Below are 9,540 nucleotides of genomic sequence, written 5' to 3' on the forward strand. Positions count from 1 at the left end.
CAGTCTTTCACACCAGAGAAACTTCAGTATTTACACATGTGTGACTTATTAATTTCACTTAAGAGTATGGACTCAATGTGCATCCACTTAGCTATAAATATCTCTAGTTACTCATTCTTTATGGCTGAGTAATACTCCATTTTATTAAAAAAACACAACATCTGCTTTACTCAGTCTCCAATTGAAGTGCAACTGGGCTGGTTACATACTGTGCTGCTATAAACATGGGTGAGCATGTATCACTCTGTATGATTCTTTTTAATTCTTTTGGGAAGATACTCAGCAGAGGAATAGCTGGGTCAAATGGGATTTCTAATCCTAGTTGATTGAGGTATCTCCATATTGATTTCCATAATGGTTGCACCAGTCTACACTCCCATCAACAGTGAAGAAGGGTTCCTTTCTTTCTATGCTTTGCCAGCATTTGTTATTGGTTGATTTCTTGATAGTAGCCATTCTTTCTGAGGTGAGATAAAATCTCAGTGTTATTTTCATTAGCATCTCTCAAATGACCAGTGATCTTGAACATTATTTCATACGTTTATTTGCTGTTTCTACTTCTTTGTCTGAGAAATGTCTGTTCATTTCAGATGCCCATTGTTGAATTGGGTCTTTATATTTGGGGGGGTGTCTCATTTTTCTGAATTTTTTATATATTCTAGATAGTAGACCTTTGTCTGAGGAACAGGTGATATAATTTTTTCCCACATTATGGCTTGGTTTTTAGCTCTGCTTATGATTTCACTATAAATGACCCAAACATCCTTAAATTTTTCTATTTTAGCTACAGTTCTTTTATTGTTGTTGTTTTGTTTTTTGAGATGAGGTTTTGCCATATAGTTCAGGCTGACCTTGAACTTATTATGTAGAACAGGTTGACTTCAAACTCACAGTGATCTTCCTACCTCAGCCTCCCAACTCCTGGGATTACAAGCATGTGTCAACCTAACCAACCAAGTATAATTATACAACTTACCATAATGCAGAATCAGTGGAAGCCTCGCACTTTTTTCCTGAAACTAGATGGTCCCAACTGGGGGTGATGGAAGACAGTGACAGCTGAAGTGTATTGCACATGCCCAGTCTACTCTTAATCTCATTTTGGTTGCCACCACTAAGAAAGCCCTACTTCCCAAAGAGTGAATGCTGAAAATGGGAGCAAACTTTCAGTGTTTTGGTGGCAACATCAAGATATTCCACCTCGACTCTAATCCAGAATGTAAGAAGATGTGAAGTTGTCTCACACATACTTTTAAGGCCCTGCCATTTATGATCTCAAACAATTGATCCTATTCTGGCATAGACAAAGACAATTCACCTGGCTTATTCACAAATGGGTTATGGATAAATTCTTTCCCCATTTGGGGGTATATTGTGGTTGGGAAGTAATAAGGTTCTTTGAAAGCTGAGATAAGTGATAATGTATCATTTGGGAGAAAGAAGACCCTGGCTCAATCTCTTGCAAAATCTCTGCTAATGTTTGAAACATGTAAAAAATTCCCAGTGTTCACTCTTGCCCCCATGATTCTAGTTTGGCTTGAATGCAGCCACTTTATCTGCTAACTTGGACATACTTGTCATTTTTCCCTGAAGGGACAAATTGAGTTCATTGAGCGGGTTGAAAATGTCACGAGTAAGGGAATTTTACAACCCATTCTGTGTCATAGAAATATGCTGCCAGTGGTGACTGTTTTTTCCTAAAAGAAATTCCTGGAGCACCCCTTATAATTTAAAAACTCTGGAGAGCAATCTAATTTTATTTATTTATTAAATTTTTTTTTAACACCATGGATTGAACTCAGTACCTTGTGCTTGCCAGACAGGCTCAGCACCACTGAGTTAAGTCCCTGGCCCTAGTTACCTAATTTTAGAAAGTCATCTTTCTTCTGTATACAGAAGAGGATGTGTATGCACTGCAGCCATCTCATCCCAGACCTGCACAAAGAGACATGAGTAAAAGGCACATACTTTAGTGTGGTTGATCATTTTAATCATATCCTATAGAATATTGCTAATTTCAGGTGACGTTTTTCAGCTAGCCAGCTTTTCTGTGTGGGTGACATAGTTTGTAGACTCATATTCAGAAGCTACCTCTTTGACTCAAGTAGTGAAACCAGAAGGCTGTCCAGCCAGGGCGGCCACTCTATCCATGCATACCTCGCCAAAATGGCCAATTTAGTTTTCTTAATATGTAATCAAAGACTTTGAGCGATCAAAGACTTGGAGTTGTTCTGCAGGAAGGGTGTTGATTGGCAACAAAATTGCATATATTTCTCATGTACATTCTCCTGAAAAATATATTACACAAAAACAGGCCTTGTTGTCAACATCAGTGGACTTATTAACTTGGATTTGTACTGTGGTGACTCATTAATCCTAAAAATTGTACCTCAGTATCTTCTGCTATTTCATCCTTTTGTCTAGTTACAGTGCTACCTGAAAGATGAATATGTGCCTCCTTTTGAACGGCAGCCTCTCCTAAAAGTTCTTGAGAAAGTCCTCAGGAGCAGGCAGGATCAATTCTTCATCAATACTAAAGGACTTCTTTGCCTCAGCAGTGTGGTTAGCTATTTCAAATGACGCTCTCAGTGCAGGCACGTTAGACAAAGCAGTTGCCTTCAATAATTGCTTCTGTTTTTTGTGTTCTCTCTTTTTCTTTTGAAAAAAGCTCCACATTCTTCCCTTCAATGCTGTGCAGTTGGTCTTGTATGGCAGTTATGAAGGTTTTGTGGCTTTGCTAGATAGCTGGTTGACACATATTGTATAAAGTAGGAAATTGAATTACCTGTTGCAATGAGCCCATCATTTAAGTAGGATTGTTGGTATTTTCTTTTAAATGCAGCTTTCTTTTTGTTGCAGTCTTAGAGGCTTCTGCTGTCTAGCAGTTGAATCTTTCCTCCTTTTTAAGAAAGCTCTCTGGTGCTATTTTTTCACTCATTTTCGCTAAGGTTAGCTTGTAGGCTTATCAAAACTGTGACTGAGGCAAGTGCATAATTCAGGAAAGAGGTGCCAATGAGAGTGGTAAATAAAATAATAGGTGGGCCACACACAGACTAAAATCAGTGTCAGATTCTGAGTTAAAGTCTGCCACCAGATGCAACTGTACAACTGTAGTACATTAACTCACTTGCCGCTGTAAAGCTTGCCACCAGATGCAGCTTGTCAATTGCAACTCATTGATACAGTATTGCTATGCCTGGAAGCAACTGAGTTATTATGGTCTCTGTGTGGTCCAAGCCCTCTGCTAATGTTAATCTTTATTTGCAGCACTTCTCAGCACTACCATCACTGTCTCAGCTCCATCTCGGATCGGGCATTAGATTTCCATAAGGAGCTGTGCAACCTAAATCCCTTGCATACACCATTCACAGTAGGGCTTACACTCCTATGAGAATCTAATGCTGCAGCTGATCTGACAGGAGGTGGAGTCTACGCAGTATCTAAGTGATGGGGAGCAGCTGTAAATACAGATGAAGTTTTGCTTGTTTACTTATCACTCACCTCCTGTTCCTAGTAAGCCATGGTCTTGGCTTGGAGACCATTACCTTAAATTACATTTTATTATTTTCTACCTTAGAAACTGAACCTTGAACCTACTGTGCCATGGATAAGAGGGTAGTTACCTAACTTGATTAATTTCAAAACTAGGCTGGGTTAGAGATGATCATCTAAATCACTTTAGTTTATCGAGAGCCAAGTCCAGTCACCTGAGATCACAAAGCCTGCCACCATGCAGAGGAGATGCCCAACATCCTGTGAGAGACAGACGAGGATGCCATGTGGACCAGTGTTTCTTAATCATCACATCCCAGTGTCCCATTTTCACAACTAATATCTTGTAAATTTTTCCTTTATTATCCTGAAATGAAAGTCTTAGATAATATAAATTACCTCCACATATAATTTCAAAATAATCAATATAATAACCTATGCTTAGTATAAAAGAAGAATAAAGTGAAAGCAATTTATTATAAAATAATAACACTTTCAGTGTGTAAATGTCTAGGCATGTCTAAACTAGAAGATATAATGAGGGGGTCAGATGCTTCTGTCTTGAAATAATGAAAAAGTTTGAATGTAAAGGAAGTAAGAAACTTTTGTATAAGGAATGTAAGAAAACAGTAGCAGAAGTATGAATGAAAATGAAAATATAAACTATAATTACGATAATAATAATAAATCAGATTTTCTTATATATAAGAAGAGAAAGAGGAAAACTACCCATAACTGGAAGTGTGTGTAAGAGCCAAGACAATTCTCAGGAGGTGGAGGAGAAAATGAGGAAATATGATATTTGTACAAATTAATTTGGTCTTAGTACAATGTAAAACCAAGTTCTTTGTTAGGTCATTGGACATATAATGATAAAATATCACACACACACACAAACATGCAAACATATGTCATGTCTTAATACCCTACTGTATCCAATATTTGGTTTTTAAAAAGACCTTAGATAATATGTTCTTCAGTAGTCAAAAAGGAAGAATGAAAATTGGAAAACAAAATAATATCAGAAGGGGGCTTCTAAGAGGATTATTTTAGAGGCTTCTGGTGACAGAATTTAAGTAAAATTGAAAAGTAACAGACTATTAAAAATTAAAAACTTGAATATGTAATATTCACAACATGGTTATCTTATTTTTTATACATTGGTTGGAAATGATACATTTTTTAAAAGCACTCATTGTTAACATTCAATGAGATCTCTGTATTTCTAAGTCTGTTAAAAAGAATCTCAAATTCTGTCTGAGACATATTTGCATGTCACAGGAACAAGTGCAGACTGATAAAGAAAGGCATGTTGCACCAGAAATTCAAATGCCACCAAGGAACTCCCACCAGTGATGTGATATTTTCAAATAAGGAACAAATCTTTCAAATAAAAGGAGTTACAATTGACCCTCAGTTTACAAAGCAGTTGCATTCCTTGAATTCACTGTCTATTATAACTGTGCGAAAATACCTTTTATTCTAAATAAAGTGGAATTAAAAGTAAATTCTAGGACTGGGGATTTGGCTCAGTGGTTCCGCCAACTGCCTTGCCAACTGCCTTGTAATCGCAAGGGCCTGAGGTCAGAATCCCCAGTACCAAGGGGAAAAAAAAGTAAATTCTAGGCTCAGAAAATGGGAAGGAATGTTTTTATCCTTATGAAAATATAAGTGGGTATTTCAAAGTCAGCCATGTTATTTTGCCTGCAAAGATATACAAATAGCCAATAAACACATGAAAAGATGCTTAACCTGATTAGCCATTAGGGAAATGGATATGAAACCACAGTGAAATATTTCTTCACACCAAATAGGACAATAATAAAGACAACAGCAATTATTGGTAAGGATATAGAGAAAGTGGAGCCTTTGTACATTGTTTCTGGCATTATAAAATGGTGCAATGTTTTTGAAAATCAGTCTAGCTTTACCTAAAAAAAATTAAATGTACAGTTACCATGTGGCCCAGCAATTATACTCTTAGACATATACCCAGGAAAAAATAACATAAATCCATTCAAACACTTGTACACAAATATTCATAGCAGCATTATTTATAATAGTCCAAAGAGGAAACAATGAACTTTTCATCAATGAATGAAGGGATGAAATATGGTATGTTAATGCAATTTTGTATTGTTCAGCTGTAAAAGTGAAGAACTGGTATATTCTGCAACATAGCAGAACTTTGAAAACATTATGCTAAGTGTCAGATGCAAAAGGTCATATATAGAATGATTTCACTCATATAAAATATATGCGATAAGCACCTGCATAGAGACAGAATGTAGACTTCTGATTGCCTCGGGATAGGAAGTTGAGGAGAAATGGGGAATGACTGCTAATAAGTACAGGAGTTCTTTTTAAATGTTCTAGGATTGGTTTGGGTGATGGTTGCACAATTCTGAATATACTAAAAACCTTTAGGTGTAAGGAGGGATGGTGTGAGGTTCATCAATGGGAACTAAGCTACAGGCAGAGAAGAGAAAGACATTCTGGGTGCAACTGGACAGTTGGATGACTATAGGTAATGATGAGATGCTGTATACTTCAAAAACTAGAAAAGTTCGAATGCTATCACCATGAAAAAGTGATGTATTTAAAGAGCTAGATATATTTAATCTGATTTGAACATGACACAATGCATACATGTATTGAAACATCACATGGGACTCCATAAAAAGTAGACTTTTTATGTTTTTAATGCATCAGTTTAAAAATAACAAATGTTTTTAAAAGGAAAAATGCAAACAAAAGGAATTATATGTGGGTATGCACACATGTGCACACATGAGCTGGTGTGTTGTGGAATCTATGGTTCTTGGTTGAAAGTACCAGATTTATCTACTTTTCTCACCTTTTCATATTTTGTTTAGCTTTAATTTCTAAATTACTCCATATAGAGCGTATTTATTTTAATTTGCTGATGTAGCCTAAAGCAGAGATCTTTCCTATTTTGGTTTAGACTTCTTTAAATCTCACTGAAGAGAAGTGATACAAAAAAGAAACAAAAGCTAAATGACTATAATATAAAATTAAAAGATTATTATGTGAAGTGTGGCTTGAAACTGATTCCTAAGCACCTATGATTCAAGTTACTGAAGAGAAAAAAATCATTTTTTGAGCACAATTTTCAAGAATGGTGAAATTATTTTGCTTGAGAGATTTTGTTCATGTGAATATAGTTGGTCGAAATCAAATATATGACATCATTGGTGGGGTGGAGATATAATATTAATAGTATGCTTTTGTTTAAATCTCAATTTCTGAGAAAACTTACTCTTTTTTTGGTACTGGGGGTTGAACTTGAGACCTTGCACTTGTGAGGCAGGTGGCAGAACCACTGAACTAAATCCCCAGCCCAAAATTGTGTTTTTTTTTTGTTTTTTTTTGTTTTTTTTTCAGTACCAGGGATTGCACGCAAGAACTTGTCCTTGCGAGGAGGTGGCAGAACCACTGAGCAAAATCCCTGGCCCTGAAAACTTACTTGAATAAATCATATATTGTACCTTGTCTACAGGACTTACGTGGATTAATTCTTATCTTTTTTCACAAATTTCTCCTATATTTCCCTTTGCTACAAATCTACAAAGATGTCTACATTTGTCACACAAACCAGTTTAAAAGATTGTTATGGAAAATATGAATTAAAGTGACAAAAGATAGGATTGAAGTCAAATCGCAGGACTATGACATAAAAATAGAAACAATAGAAAACATAATATTGTTGTAAAATAAATTTCAAGTTCTCTGGATCCAAGGGAACCTGGAAACAAGAATTTAACATATATCATTGGAAATAACAATGCAAGGAAAATTAAGAACCTCAGGCCTTCTCCCTGGAACTCTCTTTCCACCTCATTTCATTTGAGCACTTCTTTGTTGGTTCTTTAAACATTTTTCCTTGACTTCTTCAACAAGGTCAAATCCCTCTGTTTTACCCTCTCACAAACCATGTCACTTAACCTACCACCTACCATATTATACATATCATATTGGAGTTTTAATGATAACTTTGGATTAATATTTTTTCAACTAGACTATAAACTCCTTGAGGGTTAATGTGATTATATCTGGTTTTTGCTTATCCCTGTATACCCTGAAATAGTATACAATGTCTAATTTATTTATAGAAATCAAGTACTTATTGAATGAACTACTGAGGTATTTTCTCTTTAGTCAATAATGATACCAATTTTGAGTTTACTTCCACTTCCTCCCATTTGTGAACTCACTCAAAAATGTTCATTGAGTGCTACTATATGCCAAACAATGTATGATCTCATGTGGCTAATGAAATAACTTACTGCTTTAGTCAGCTTTTTGTTGCTGGGACAAAATACCTGATTTACAGGATGAAAGGCTTATTTCTGCTCATGGTTTCAGAGGTTTCAGTCTATAGTTGCTGGCTCCCAGGCAGAAACATCATGGCAGAAAGGCATAGCAGAGGAAAGTTGCTTGCTTCATGGTAGCTAAAAAGCAGAGGGAGAGGAATGGAATGGGGACAGGACATACTCTTCCAGATCACACCCCTATTGACCAACCTCCTCCACCACCACCACCTCCTAATAGAACATTCAGTTATGAATTCATCAATGGATTAATCCACTGAATTTAGCATCACCTTCCAAAACTCCATCTTTGAACATATGAACCTTTGGGAGCACTTTTAGTCTAAACCGTATGTATCACTGGTTTAATCAACCACAATTAATAAGTAGATGTCACGTTATTACAGAGGATTCTGAATGGGCTCCAGTACCAGTACAGGAATTCCTCCCCTTAGAACAGGGCTGAGAATGGCACAAGTTTAAGGCTTTATAGACTTTTGGATTCTTCAGTATAGTATTCTTGGTAACATCCACCAGCTGAAAGTTCTGCTTCCTAACTCCTAATCCTACTACAAAATTTAGTTTCATAGTAAATCAAACATTGAGGAATGTAAGAACTAGATATAATAACCACCAATATTTGCATTCCTGATTTAGATAGGTACTACCTATCTAAAAACTGCAAAAAGCCAGCAAATTAACTTTACTAGTGGTTTTTTATTCAAATAATTGTATTCATTTATTGATTCAGATTTTATGAAAATTTGTTCATATAAATTAATCATACCAAAGAATATTATGCACTTTTGTACTAACTCCAGAAGCATAAGTAGTAGTATATTTTTGGTAAAAATATGACTTCTTAAATTATATAAATGGGTACTTCTAAATTGATAATTATTATTTTTCTGCTGAATGTTTAATAAGAGCAAAATGTTTCTCTTTTTGTATGAATTTGTTATTTTTAATCAGAAAGTAATGAAAAGATATGCATGAAAACAGAAGACTTAACTCCATGAAGGTAGAGATCTTATTTTTTGTTTTTGTTGCTCTCCCAACCTGGAGTACTGTGACTGACATGTTTTAAGTGCTCAGTAAATATCTGTTACTCAAATAAATGAAAGTACTCTAATGACAAACTTTGTAGAAAATAACAATGTCCAGTCCCAGGGGATTAATAATAAGGTCTGATATTAGTAAGTGAAATTATTTGTTTGGGTCTCATAATGAAAGAAACCAGCAAGTAAGAAATATATTCTGTGAGTTAGAAAGGGTAAGGAAATATAAGTTAGATAGTTCAAATGAGAAAAATTTGGTTAGATGTATTGTGTTTCTACCTATTTGAGTTCAGAGGCATGAAGATTTGGTCTAATTGTTAGTCTACCCCCCTTGTTTTTGCATAATACCAGGGTTGGAATGAACTTGAGCCATCCTCTTTTCTAACTTTACCTTTTTTTTGGAAACTTTAATGATAAACAAAAGCAAAAAATCAACGTCAGAAGTCAATACAGGTTGTATTAAAACAATGTTTTACTCTCTGTTAGAAAAAAAACCTCAATCAGAGTAATCACAAAATTTACATTTATATAATTAAGGAAACTTTAAATTCTAAAGAAAAATGTCTTATTTCCCCACTGGAATTAAAATTGCAAATTTTAATTTATATTTTGTTCAATACCTTTAGTTTTAATAGTTAACAAACTATTTTAGATCCCCC

This window comes from Fukomys damarensis, unplaced genomic scaffold (assembly GCF_012274545.1).
Source record: "Fukomys damarensis isolate Sample0158 unplaced genomic scaffold, DMR_v1.0_HiC HiC_scaffold_4, whole genome shotgun sequence".
NCBI classification, from domain to species: Eukaryota; Metazoa; Chordata; class Mammalia; order Rodentia; family Bathyergidae; genus Fukomys; species Fukomys damarensis.